At 43.7% G+C, this 15,091-nt stretch overlaps 1 protein-coding gene across 1 annotated transcript in view; it reads left to right on the top strand.

Annotated features, from left to right (window-relative positions):
- Window positions 1–4,157: 4,157 nt before the first annotated feature.
- Window positions 4,158–15,091, top strand: part of LOC105021679 — a 47,575-nt gene continuing 36,641 nt past the window's right edge. Inside the window, exons 1-2 of the mRNA XM_034297090.1 lie at window positions 4,158–4,162; window positions 13,680–13,684. The gene's annotated coding sequence lies outside the window, so the exon portion shown is untranslated. The remainder of the gene's footprint in view (window positions 4,163–13,679; window positions 13,685–15,091) is intronic.

Here is a 15,091-nt window from a genome sequence, read left to right on the forward strand (position 1 = left end):
AGTCTTTCAGGAGTAAAGATAGGGAGGGGTTCACCAAAATTCTGTATGCAAGGGACAAGGCCAAAAACCATGATTGGATGGCTGTGATCTTTGGGCACTGCATTAAAAGCAGATTCTGCAGTGGACATCACTGCATGGACTCTGTGAACACAGTTTGTTGCTGCATCCACAAATGCCAGTTAATACTTTACCATGCAAAGAAGAAACCATATATAAACAATATAAGGTTTTCAACTTTTTTGGAAAGGAAAGAAAAAGGTGCAGTGGTCTGTACATTTTTTCCAGGGCTGTATACAGGGATTGGAGCAACATATGCTGCCATCCAGATGAAGTATTTTTCAGAGAAGGCCTTGCTTATTTCTGGAAGACTATGCCAAACCACATTCTGCACATATTACAACAGCATGGTTCCATAAAGCCCGGGTGCTAAACTGGCCTGCCTGCAGTCCAGACCTGTCACCCATTGAAAACATTTGGCGCGTTATGAAACACCTGAAATCCTTATATCAAGCAAGAATGTGAAAACATTTCACTTTCAAAACTAGCTTGAGCTTGAGCTCACCCCGGATCTCTTCTGTCTGGCTATCGGCTGAGGATACTGTTTGTACACGGCACCGTCAACCTACGTTTAGATGCATTTCTTAGCTTGAACATTTAAATGAATTTGTTAGCTTGAACCAGTGGGTGGACGCAGAATGAACAAGGTTGTTTTTGCAGAATATTCTGCTGTGGACGCAGCGTGCGTGACCATGACCCAACGGGCTTCCTAGAGGGGCTGACTCCTTATTCGATTCTCATCTCGGTTTGAGGTATAAGTTGGTCGGCTGAACTGCACTGGAGAGATAAAGCGAAATGCTTCAAACCAGCTCATGAAGACTGAACACTGGAAGCAGTGTGACTAAGTGAAGGCAAGCGATAAAAGTGACAGACAGAGCAAAAGAAAGTGAAAGGAGAGAATGAATAAGACTGGAAAATGTGATGATCGTTAGAGTTGGGTCTTGAGTAAAACAGTGTCAGACTGCACGCTAAAGGAACAGGTTGTAAATCTCACATGTATTATATTTTATATAATACACGTGAGACTGTTACATGCAGTAGATTAATAAATACTGTCAATGTACAGATGACGAAAAACAATTAACATGCTGTATGTAGACTGATTCTCTGGTATTATTTATAGGTACATTCCATCATCATTGCACACACAGGGGCCTTGAACATAAAGTGTTCATCAGTTTCTTTTAAAAAGACATTACCCAAGTATGAACACAGTGTAACTTCCACACACTGAAGGTTAAAAAACATTAGTGTTTTAGAGATACAGCTGCAAACATTACGTGTCCACTAATGGGCTGTGTTGCCTCTACTTTGAAATCATTATGAGTACAATTGTCCACTAATGGGCTGTGTTGCCTCTACTTTGAAATCATTATGAGTACAATTGTATGTCTTGAGGCCAGGTTTCAGTCAGAGGTGACCAAGTTCTCAGGTGAGATGTCTTGATATTGGGTCATGATGCTGTTTCAGCACCAGGGACGTTTCACCTTCAAAGTGGCATAACCTCTGTTGAGTTTCAACTTAGTGTAAAGGGGGAGAGTGATTGCGTTTCTGTGCTTGCTAAATGGCTAAGGTATTTGACATCTTAACAATGGAACATAATTAACAGAAGGTTCTGCGGAGCTGTATTAATGCCCATCGGTTTTGTCATGTGTACATTGTCAATGGGCCATGAAGTGCATTATGGGTGAGTCTGGGTGAATGTGAGCAAATTGGGCGCTAGCTGAAAACCCAGAGATTAACAGTAATTATGTGAACAAGATGCACAACATTCTGCTTTCAAAGATCTGATATACAGGCAAATTAAAGGGATTTAATTAGGTGATTAATGAGGTTCTGACCCACCACGAGCCACCAGAACAGCTTCAATGCTCCTTGGCATAGATTCTACGAGTGTCCGGATCTCGACTGGAGAGACGGGCCCATTCTTGTGACCTGTGGGTTCATTTTTGGGTCACCCTGGAAGACACCCAATAATGAACCCTCGTTCAGTGTCACCTAGATCCTTTCCACCCACCACCTTGATCCAAAATCAAGGACAACTGGGCCTGCCCTGCATTCTCATAGGTGCCACCGAGCATGACAGGATGTCAGTTGTTTAACCGTATCACCCAGTGCACCTGTATCTAACATCCAGCGTCAGTCCTGCCGTTTCACAAGTCCCCCAGATCACCTACTGAGACGTGCTTCTGTAAAGCAAAGGGGACTTCAGTTAGGCCATTTTAATACCAAGCTATTTAAGGCATATCCTGAAAGCACAGTTCACACAGGACACCCCACCCTGGCATGAGAGCGACGAGCCTGGGGCTTTGACAAGGCTGATCTTTGTCTGTCACGAGACACGTAGCTGCTGCCTTGGCAACTGCTAATGGAGAACCGGATAAGACGCTATTAAAACACAAATACAGCTTACTTCCCTAAACACCTGCCGTGCTCATGAACCCAAGCATAAAAGTGAACGAAGCAACCGCGGTCTGGAGATTTTTTGCCAGAAACTAATTAGGTGTGAACCAGTACACACGTGCGTATGTGGGCGCTAGCGTGTGCGTGCCTGAGTGCCCCGTCTGTCTGGCTACCTGTCCAAACGTGCGTTTTGTGTGTGCCTGTGGCCGTGTGTGTGCGGAACACGCTCCGGTATAAGGATGGAGCGAGACTAAGCATGAGTCACGATGTCCTGTGTTTCTGTGGTGAGCTGAGAGTTAAATGTACAGGCATGTCTATATGAGCTCAGGGCAGTCATTGGTTCCTATGCTCATCAAGTGAAAGGGTATTGACTTCACGTTACCTTAATTGCTGTTATTTTAATAAACGATCTTGAATCGATCAGTCTAATGTATTTCCATTTCTTAAATGTTTTACATTAGTGGTCGGCATATGCCAACACCTAGTCTAAAACCACTAGGACCAAATGATGTTGAAGCACAGTGGTTAATTTCAGAAACTCCTTTGTCTCTAGGCTTCATAAATTGTATAAGATATAGGTTCTTGGTGGAGCCCCTTTGTAGAACAAAGGTAGCCCAGAATGCGACGTGGCTTGTTTAAGCAACCTCGCCAAGTTTAAAGCAACCCATTCTTCCGAATCAGCCAACCGATTTCAAATATCAAATGTTAGGCTAACGCAATTGCTTGTTCATCCATCTGGTATCAGAAGGTAGCATCAAGTTAGCCTAGTGGTTATGGCGTCAAGGTGGTGACCAAAATGTATCCAAATCGATTCTTAAGAAAATATTGAAATGTTCTTCCTTAGTTACCCAAAATGTGTCAGTCAATATGGATGAGCCTGCTACATGCCTAAACTGGACATGCACATTTTTATATTTTAAAGCAAATCATCCAAATTTGCATAGCTACGATTCGCTAAGTTTAGCTTTTCTTCTCACATGTGCTTACACGTTTGACGTTTAAATGGATGATGCCGAAGAGTTGCTTAGACATCAGCCTGTGAGGCAGGGTCTGTCAGGCACATTTCAGGGCACCTTTGTCACGGCGCCGTAGCTTGTTGAACGAAAAACAAGTCTGGCATACATCTCCAGGCGTGGGTTCAAACTGTATTTGTTTTTGGCCTACAATTAATAGCTGTGTTGATTTAGCTTGCATGGCTCAGCGGAAACAAAGGAAAAGGTCACAAAGTGCATACACCACCCAGATGAGGTTAGGCAGGTGCTCAATGTATCTCAAAGTCAAAGTATTTTTATTGTCAAATACACAAATTAGCACAGTGTCGTTCTGAAATTCTTATGACATGGCACACTGCATATACGCAGTAGCATGAAGTAAAATAGAAAGAAAAAAATAGAAAAGAAATATACATAACAATGTAAACGTAGACATGTAGACAAGTACTGTTAAGACCCAGCCTCCCCTCAAGTGTTTTACTTTGCTTGTTTCACCTGGCTTTCCTATTATGTATGCACTTCCTGCAAGTTGCTCTGGATGAGAGCGTCTGCTAATTGACTGAAATGAAAAATGTAAACATAATCATAAATAAAAGAGCACATTCAATTCCTCTGCTAGCTTGGAAGCTGCAGCCGCATCTCTTGTTTCTGTTTCCTTTATGAAAGAATATGAGTAATTACCTACCCCGTTACATAAAGAGTCAGTCACAGTTTAAAAGGACAATGGGGGCTTGATGTACGAGAACAAGAAAAATTTTCCTCATTAATATCTGCGACAGATGGAGATCATCAGCTGAATACAAGCTATCTGTGTTCACCTTACAGACTAGAATGAACGTTCCAAATGGGAACCCGTTCCCTCTCAAGTGCACTACAATTTCAACCACCGTACGTAGAGCTCTCGTTGCTCAGTGTGCTACATAGTGTGCCATTTGGGATTCATAATAGTTGGTGTGCAGTGAATACAAGTCATCCAATCAGCATTAGATGTCGATTAAGGTATTCAAATCAGGCAACTGGATGCTGAGAAAAACATTCCATTAATTTTGCTATCGTTGACCACGGGGGGGGGGGGGGGTAATTCGCCAAACACTAACCCCCGCAGATAGTTGTTCCATTAATGAATCCAATGTTCTAAAAAAAACGGTGTCTGTTTTGCTTCAGGCAGGACCGGTAGCACTGGCGTACGTTTTCCTAAAAATACATGAATGAAGTCGGACCTCATTTCAGAGGTTGTGTCCCATGAGGGAGATAGCTTTGGGGCATTTAAAAGTTTGCGTCCTGTTAGCATTCTGTCTAACAACCATTTCATATCTTTAGATGTCCTGTTAGCTTACACTGGGTATTACAGCTGTTATCCTGCACTATTGTATAGTAAACTAACATTGTTGAGAAACGTACATTTCCGTACGTACGCTCCTTAGCATATTCGTTGTTGAACACCACTTGTAAGTTAGGCATTTGAATGTGCATACATCACGTTTATATACTGTAAGACTGCCCCAGGAGGCAAACCCACAGTTAGCATTTGGCATTTTAAGCATCATGCTCTATTAGCCAATGGTTTGTGTTCAAAATGCTTGTCAGGGTAGGATCGTTGATCTAGGACCAATCCCTACTGTTCATGTAATGTCTTTTGTAATCTAACGGGCAAACCGCTAGCAGCACTCAGTCATTAAGCTTTCTACAAAGTCAACAGCCAGTTTACGTAAGAAACTCCAGTTGAAAAGTTTCACTAGTTACTGAACCTGGCACAGAGACGCTTGTCTTTCGCTAGCGCCTGAACAAAAGCAGAAGTTGAATACGCACCAGCGTGTGTGTTTATGTGTCTTTTGAGCAGGCACGTTTCCATGGGAACCCCAGACTGAGTGGGAGGTATTAAGTCAGGTGTCTTAGATCTAATCTGAGGAAAGGTGTCTCTCAGCCTTCAGCAGCATCTCAATTGGCACCCCATTCTTCCCCAGCCAGACTGGCTCTGATCCGGGTTAGTGCACTAAAAGGGGCGGGGAGTGCCATTGGTCCTCCCCCTAAGGTGTCAGTCAGCCAAGCAGAATCCAGTCTGGAAACACAATCAATGAATGGATATTGATGGAGTGTGCCACTTGGTGGTTGCTAGAAAGCTGTCACACCCTCTGCTATCCTGACCGTTTAGGTCAATTGTTGTCCTACATGGTGACCTTGAGCTTTCATCAGTGACGCATCGGTCACAAAAACTGCAAAATGAATCAGTGTTTTAAGGGTAACAGTATATAAAATCATGACAGTGTATACAGAACATGGACAAATTGTATCAGCGATGAGGAACAGAGGTCACAAGGCGAAACTGACCGATAGGGATGGATGGACACTCCACAGGATAGAGCCGAAAGCTCAGCCTCGATGATTACTATAGAGTTGAATCAGCACCTCCGTCTCAATAAAAACTATGAGTCATGAGTTTCAAAAAGCTGGAATACAGTTGATATAAAAAGTCTACAAACCCTTGATAAAATGCCAGGTTTTTGTGATGTAAAAGAATGAGACAAAGACAAATCATGTCAGAACTTTTTCCACTTTTAATGTGACCTATAATGTGAACAATTCAATTGAAAAACAAACTGAAATCTTCGAGGGGGAAAATTAAAAATAAAAACCGTACAATAACCTGGTTGCATAAGTGTGCACACCCTCAGTGTTCAGAATAAACCAATCACATTCAAACTCATGTTAAATGGAAGTCATTACACACCTGCCATCACTTAAAATGACTCTGATCAATTACAAATAAAGTTCAGCTGTTCTGGTTGGATTCTCCTGACATTTTCTTAGTTGCATTTAAGAGCAAAAGCTATGGTCCACTGAGAGCTTCCAAAGCATCAGAGGGATCTTATTGTTGAAAGATATCATTCAGGAGGATGGTGCAAAAGACTTTCCAAAGCATTAGATATACCATGGAACACAGTGAAGACAGTCATCATCAAGTGGAGAAAATATGGGGTGATCTGAAGAGGGCTGTGCACAGGAGATGTCCTCACAATCTGACAGATTTGGAGCGCTTTTGCAAAGAAGAGTGGGCAAATATTGCCACGTCAAGATGTGCCATGCTAATAGACTCCTACCCAAAAAGACTGAGTGCTGTAATAAAATCAAAAGGTGCTTCAACAAAGTATTAGTTTAAGGGTGTGCACACTTATGCAACCAGGTTATTGTGAGTTTTTTATTTTTTCCCCTCAAAGTTTTCTGTTTGTTTTTCAATTGAATTGTTCACGTTATAGGTCACATTAAAGGTGGAAAAAGTTCTGACATGATTGTTCTGACTTTGTCTCATTCTTTTACGTCACAAGAACCTGGCATTTTAACAGAGGTGTGTAGACTTTTTATATCCACTGTATATGGCAGGGCTGCCATTTGTAAACTGCTAGTATCCAAGGCCAACACACAAAGAGCACAAAACCTTGACACCTGAGCAATGGAAAAAAAGTGATACGGTCTGATGAGTCATCATTCACCCTATTTTCCAATGAGTTTTAAGTTAGGAGAAAGCCAAACGATGCCTTCAGCCCAGCTGTGACGGTGGGGACCTGTGCTGATAAAGGCAGCCATCTCGTGGGAGTCATTGGTTCTGATGATTGCTCTGTGTGATCGTATAACAGCAAAGGAATATGAGGCCATTTTACGTTGCACAGCGAACACTGTGGTGTAAACACTGCTCATTCACGATGCTCCAGTGTTCCAGGATAACATTGCCCTGAAACACGCTGCTTGACGAATTCAAGAGGAGTTTTAAACGCCTTCAATAGCTCCCCCAATCACCAGATATGAGCGCCATCTGATGTGTAGTTCCTGTCCTCTACTGACTTATGTCCACTTGTGTTGACATTGAAGGTGTAATAACCACGTACGACCAGCAGGTGGGGCAGTGGAGTGGCCCTTATGAAGTCTGACGTTTGAAGTCGGATGAGGTTTCTCATAATTCAAGTTCCAGAATGGTACCCTAATGGTTAGAACTGTGGATAAAGGATGTTAAGTTCTGGTTCACCTTTCGCATTGACAGGGTGTTGATTGAGTTGAGATTTTGGTATGTTAAGTGGTGACTCAGTAACGTGAGAATGAGAAAATGTGACCACGCTCTGATTTCTGAGAACACAAGTGGTGGAAGGAAACAGTAGAGTGTTGTTTTTGTGTTGTCAATCACACCACAGGAAAACATGTTCACCTGCATGATTCGTTGGAATGAGGAAATGTATTCAGAGTGCAACAGTGATTATTCATAAAAAATTTAAATATGTCTAAAAACATGTAGCTGACATTTTTGTCTGTTAGCAGAAGCTCTTACCCAACATGGGACTTATTCGTGAGTTAACCATTTTGTTTGACAACATATTCTTGAAGAAAATTTATCTTTTGAAAAAGCTTTGCGTAGATAGCAGCAGAATCTCCTTCTCAATTCATATTTGTGGCCAAAGCCAATTAAAGAAAATACACATAGACACTTAATTTTGAGAGTTCCAATTTCCATCTGTAGATGTTTTATAGTTTGTTGATAGTACCACTCTCTGTTGATAGGCAACTACTTGTTAAAGTTAGGGGAAAGGTTTGGGGGTAGATAGTTAGATAGTTAAAATGTCACTGATACTGATAGTTGGTAGATAATCTGTACTGGTTCTAAAGAAACCGTTTTGGGACTCTCAAAATTAAGTGTTAGCATATGCTTGTGTATTGTAATGACATTTATGTAGCATGTCGTGTTTTGAGGGGACCCCGGGAAGGGTGTGTTTTAGTGTCAGGCACCCCAGATGGGGTAAGCAGTACTCTGTGATGTTCGGAAACTCGGTTCACCAGTAGTCCTTATGCAGGATGCAAACCAGTCCTTTGCTATTGCCAGCACAGCTGTCAGATCACGGTGGCAGAATGTGATTCCATCCGGTCCAACGCCTTGTCAGCAGTGTTTCTCCGACAGTCATACTTCAGTGATAACAAAGGCACAGCAGTTTCACACATTCTCCAGTGGTTGAATCTTTGCCCCGAGATCACAATGTTTGCTTGCCAACGATTGGGCATTTGCCAGCAGAAAACATCATTTTTTCGGTTTGGCTTGGAGCCAATCATTATGTAGTAGTTTGAGTACACCCACCCGAAGTATTTTTAACATACTTACTGAATAAATGTCAAATAACTACCATATACTCACCATCATCTCAGCCCATCTGTCTTGTGTGCTGTTCTAATCACAGAAGGGGACATGCTTGTTTGGTTTCGGGCCACCAGTCCACTAAAATGTCTCCCAACCTGGGTAAAAAATTCTGTGCCATGTGATATTTCACCAGGCACAAATTCAGTTCATGTTTTCCATCCCTGGTCACAAACGTTCATCATAAGGGATGTTTGCAATGTCTACACGTTAAGAGAGAAAAGTGTTCATGTTAATTGTTTTGTTAAATATAGTCTTGTTCGGTGTTGAAATGTATTATTTCTTTGTATTGAATGTCGAATTCCCAAGGCTAGATGGCATCCTGGCATCCGCGAATGGGGATTCAAATAAACACAAGATTTTTCTGGTATCTAAGGGGCTCTGCCATACTGTACTAATAACTCATACCGTTAACCGAGTCGTATGGGACAATCAATCATTTACTGTGAGTGAGGGATGGTCCAAATGAAGGTTTTCCTCCCCAACTGTAAAAATTATTCACATCCTCCCACTCATACACATCCTCCCACTCATTCACATCTTCCCACTCATACACATCTGCCCACTCATACACATCTGCCCACTCATTCACATCCTCCCACTCATACACATCCTCCCACTCATACACATCTGCCCACTCATTCACATCCTCCCACTCATACACATCCTCCCACTCATACACATCCTCCCACTCATACACATCTGCCCACTCATACACATCTTCCCACTCATACACATCTGCCCACTCATTCACATCCTCCCACTCATACACATCTTCCCACTCATACACATCTGCCCACTCATACACATCCTCCCACTCATACACATCTGCCCACTCATACACATCCTCCCACTCATACACATCCTCCCACTCATACACATCTGCCCACTCATACACATCTGCCCACTCATACTGTTCGTAAAAACACAAGAGGTACCGCCAAAATAACTGTAGCGAAAAGTTTGACAACCTTCTTCCATTTTGGACTGGCCCTCCCCCAACATATTGTACCTAAACACTCAACAGCCTATCTGGACACTCAACAGCCTACCTGTGCTCACAGGCTAAATCGTAGCCTGTGAGCACAGGAAGAAAAGAGGTTTAAAAGAAATCGTACCACTTTTTGCTCACTGGGTCGCTTTCCTGGACCTAGTTTCATTGAATATTCTCTGCTGACCTTTCATTTAAGTCCCAGCCTAATCTGTGTGAAGGAAACCATCCCAGAGGGTGCAGAGTTAACCGCTGTTTTTACTCTAAAGTTCCTGCACAGTATTCTAAAATGCAATGTTTCATTAGTGTCCCTAAGTAGTGGCCCGCTGCTGCTCAGTTAAATGGTAGACTGTTCCTGTCCTCAGCCTGGGACCTGCGGTGTTACATTACCTCAGCTGGCTTGTTAGAGTCCAACAGTCAGCGGTTATCTTACTGTGTCAGAGGATCACCAGAGGATAGATGGACACCCAGATAATTTTTTTTATAGTTTCCCCAATGTGGGGTTAACTGCTCTGCTCAAAGGCATAGTGGCAGGCAACAGAACCAAGGACTTAATAGTGAAGAGGGAGCCCCCAATCAAATTTAGCATAGGGCCCCCAAAAAGCCAGAGACAGCACTGCCGCTCGGGGAGATGCCCTGGCATGGGAGTGGTTTACTGCTCTCGTGTCACCGGAGTGTCGGCTCCCATTCAGCAGGCGGAAGTCAGATGAACAACTCAAGTGAACTTTTTGCCTGTGAAAATGTACAAATTCCATCAAGGCATGTTGAATTCAAGAGCATGCGTTGTTTATGCGTTGAACATTTACCATCTGACCAACACATTAGCCGTACAGCACCGTCCATACACACACGCACGTACGCACACGCACGTCTCAGAATCATCCATTCTAATTATTATTATTTTTATTCATGGATGAGTCTAGCCTCAACCTGGAGAGGCCCCGGTTACTACGAACACAGAAATAATGAATTTGATCGTATAGCGGCATCTTGAGTCTGAGAGGGACGGCTGTCCCCCGTTACTGTGACTGACAGTCACACAAGAGCTGTGACAGGGAAGTCTTGGTCAACAGTGAATGTGCCGTAAAAGGTGTGGTGTTTTCTGGATTCCCTCTAGGCTGGACAAATTGCATGTTTGGCATTAGTAAGAGGCTAAACCTGCAGCGTCGCCTTTTTCTTTCTTTTAGGCTTATAAGGCAGCAAGAATAAGAAACGGTAAACAATTTGTGTCGTAACGAGAATGCAGTATGGCAGGGTTGGGTGGCTCGCTCCCTGAGGAAATTGTCTTCACCCGTCATTAAACAGACAACAAAGTGGTGGTAAACTCAGTGGAATTTTAATTTCCCAAACATGAATATGCATTGCCAGTTTCCCTGAGTCCTCAGTTCCGTCCTGTTCCTCACATAGGGCACTACTGTTGACCAGTCATAAGCCCTGAAAATAGTACACTACATAGGGAATACGTTGCCACTTGGGACACCTGCGCCCTGCTGTCATTGTGTCTGATTCTTACATCCTAGCTCACAGCAGTGTCGTCGGTAAACCTCCAAAACAGACTTCTACACAATCTATCACTAGGTCTCTATTATCCATTTTCATGGAAATTCCTCTCGTCGCGTCAGCACACGTACACCCAAAACACAGTCGTTTCTATTACACACGGCGTAGTAAAACGGGAAAGTCGGTTTACACATCACGCATTTCCTTTTGCATGTATTCAAAGTCACTGTGTCCTACTGGGTGAATGTATCCGGGTCTTGTGGCTCTCCATTTCACAGCCTGGGGCCTCCTGGAATTACATCCACATTGTCCTAATTCCTGCTGAACAGTGGGACCTTGAATCGCCTTCTAAACATGCGGCTCAAGTTGTTGTCCTTTTTATGGGTTTCTTTTCGACGCTCACAGGCTACGGTTTATGCCCAGATAGGCTGTTGAGTGTTTAGGGACAATTTGTTGGAGGAGGGCTGGTCCAAAATGGAGGAAGGTGGTCAAACGTTTCACTACAGCTATTTAGGAGGTACCTTTGGTGTTTTTACGAACTGTATGAGTGGGAGGATGTGAATAACTTTTACAGTTGGGGAGGAAAACCTTCATTTGGACCCTCCCTCACTCACAGTAAATGATTGATTGTCCCATACAACTCGGTAAACGGTATGAGTTATTAGTTCAGTATGGCAGAGCCCCTTAGATACCAGACAAATGTTGTGTTTATTCGGATGGTGATGCTGATGGTAGCTGCAGGCACGTGCCCAGATAAACCCCCCGGGTGGGCTTGGGACAATGCAACTGCCCCTTTTCTGCCTGCGTGATGCGCCTCATCCACTCGGACGGGCGTGCAAGTTCCCCTGCAGACATTTATCTTGGGAGGCCATTTTTGTAATTTCGACCCCATGCTCCTCGAAGAGTGTCAAGGAAGTGTCAGAAGGAAGTGCACCAGGTGGAATGGAGGGTCATAGTGTGAAGGTTAGGAGGGCCAGTTCCCCTCACTGGTCTATTGGTCTGCACCGTGGTCTTGAAGTCCTTTTTTAAACCAGGGACCATAAAAAAGATTCCTGAAAACACCTGTTTTTCTTAATACATTTGCTCACTCACCTTTCTCAATTTCATTGTACCCAATTATTGTCAGGCTCGGTTGAGTCAAATATCAGGACTGTTTTTTTTTATGCGCATTTCTCCAAGCTTTCCATCACAATGCCTGCCCAGCTAGGACACAAGGGCCAGATCCTACGCTCACGCTCCAGCCAGCAAACACCAACTAGCCTGCGGGTGACCAACCTTTCCGCAAGAGGTCAAGGCAACCCTTTTGCTGTCTCACACGGAGTGTTTTCAATTTACTCCCATGGATTTGACTCCAAATGTCGAACATTCAAAGGCACTCAGGAAAAATTCTAAATAAAAGCAAAACATTTCTACACTAAATTACTGGCAGATGATCTTCCCCCATGGTTCATGGACAGCAGACCAATATAAAATATGCTAAGTAATTGCTCCCGATAGCCTCAATGTGTACTAAAATAAATAATGAAAATGGGTGACTGATCATGTTCTGAATATGTTAAAGCAATTCAGTTTTATACCGCAGAGAAATTGTAATTAAAAAACGAAATTTCTCAGGAGAAAGAAAAGGCCGTTCAAAAATAACAGGCACCCAGACGAAGAAGGTCCTGCTTTGCTAGCCGATGGCACATACAAATGTCATCTATTTGCTGTAATTGCTGACATCTGACGACATAGCTCCTGTCAGTCAGTGGTCCTGGGTTTGAGAGAGAAATGTTTGAAAGGCAGTGTAGTGGCACAGTGGTCCAAGTCACTGCTAAATCCCTGTAAAGCTGCATCGTGGTGACCAGGTGCTCAAATACTGCGCGCCGCATACCAGCCAGGCCTGTTTAGTATGCCAGAGCCGTCATGGTCCTTAGAGGGAAGGCACACAGCAAGAGTCTGCAGGAGTGAGTCACTGCTTTGATGTTTTACAGAAAAATAACAGGAAGTTGTACAGGGTCCCCACGAGATTGTTAGCGCTCCGGTAGGGGGTTAGCGTGGAGTGGTCAGCTGTGATGGACACGTCTTAGTGTTGACAGGCATTCGCCAGGAACAGCAGCTCTGTCTAGACCCCTACGCGCACACTGTCCGCTCGCTAGAGCTTCAAAGAGACACGCTCTCATTTCCAACGAGAACAAGCGAATCACGGGGACAGTGGGCGGAGCTACTCTCTGAGACTAAATCCCCTAGCGACAGCGACAGTGGAGAGCTGAAAGATTTTCAACTTCATTTCCAGCGAGCGGGCTGTGACGGAGTTCCGCGACTACCAATGTCTGGACAGATGTTCTCTGCGTCTTGAAGTCTGTTCCCTTTAAAAAGTCTCTCGTTAGATAAAAATAGAGAGAAACTTATAATTGCGGTGTCCGGTTTCCCCATTATTTATGATGCTTCCCTGGCTTCATATAGATATATTATTCTAAAATTATTATTCACCAGAGATGGAGCGATTGGCGAGTTGAGCGAGCGGAGTTGTGCACGATTACTTGTGCACGTAGCATTTAAGGCGGTGCGCCGAGTTGTGTTTAAGGACAGCTCATAGCCGTTGTACACTCACCTAAAGGATTATTAGAAACACCATACGAATACTGTGTTTGACCCCCTTTCGCCATCAGAACTGCCTTAATTCTACGTGGCATTGATTCAACAGGGTGCTGAAAGCATTCTTTAGAAATGTTGGCCCATATTGATGCTCTATTGCAGGGGTGTCAAACCGGTTCCACGGAGGGCCGAGTGTCTGCAGGTCTTTGGGTTTTCCTATAAATTGGTTCCCAGTTCAGACCTAAACAACCAGGTGGCGGTAGAAACAAACCAATTAGTGACCTAATTAGTCAATTAAGTACAAGGTGAGAGCGAAAACCTGCAGACACTCGGCCCTCCGTGGAACCGGTTTGACACCTGTGCTCTATTGGGTTGAGATCTGGTGACTGTGGGGGCCATTTCAGTACAGTGAACTCATTGTCATGTTCAAGAAACCAATTTGAAATGATTCGAGCTTTGTGACATGGTGCATTATCCTGCTGGAAGTAGCCATCAGAGGATGGGTACATGGTGGTCATAAAGGGATGGACATGGTCAGAAACAATGCTCAGGTAGGCCGTGGCATTTAAACGATGCACAATTGGCACTAAGGGGCCTAAAGTGTGCCAAGAAAACATCCCCCACACCATTACACCACCACCACCAGCCTGCACAGTGGTAACAAGGCATGATGGATCCATGTTCTCATTCTGGTTACACCAAATTCTGACTCTACCATCTGAATGTCTCAACAGAAATCGAGACTCATCAGACCAGGCAACATTCTTCCAGTCTTCTACTGTCCAATTTTGGTGAGCTTGTGCAAATTGTAGCCTCTTTTTCCTATTTGTAGTGGAGATAAGTGGTACCCGGTGGGGTCTTCTGCTGTTGTACCCCATCCGCCTCAAGGTTGTGCGTGTTGTGGCTTCACAAATGCTTTGCTGCATACCTCGGTTGTAACGAGTGGTTATTTCAGTCAAAGTTGCTCTTCTATCAGCTTGACTCAGTTGGCCCATTCTCCTCTGACCTCTAGCATCAACAAGGCATTTTCGCCCACAGGACTGCCGCATACTGGATGTTTTTCCCTTTTCACACCATTCTTTGTAAACCCTAGAAATGGTTGTGTGTGAAAATCCCAGTAACTGAGCAGATTGTGAAATACTCAGACGTCTGGCACCAACAACCATGCCACGCTCAAAATTGCTTAAATCACCTTTCTTTCCCATTCTGACATTCAGTTAGGAGTTCAGGAGATTGTCTTGACCAGGACCACACCCCTAAATGCATTGAAGCAACTGCCATGTGATTGGTTGATTAGATAATTGCATTAATGAGAAATTGAACGGGTGTTCCTAATAATCCTTTAGGTGAGTGTATATTGGCCATCACCACACCCCCGCGAGCTTTGCTTCGGTTTATGGC

Source organism: Esox lucius, chromosome 14, assembly GCF_011004845.1.
Source record: "Esox lucius isolate fEsoLuc1 chromosome 14, fEsoLuc1.pri, whole genome shotgun sequence".
NCBI classification, from domain to species: domain Eukaryota; kingdom Metazoa; phylum Chordata; class Actinopteri; order Esociformes; family Esocidae; genus Esox; species Esox lucius.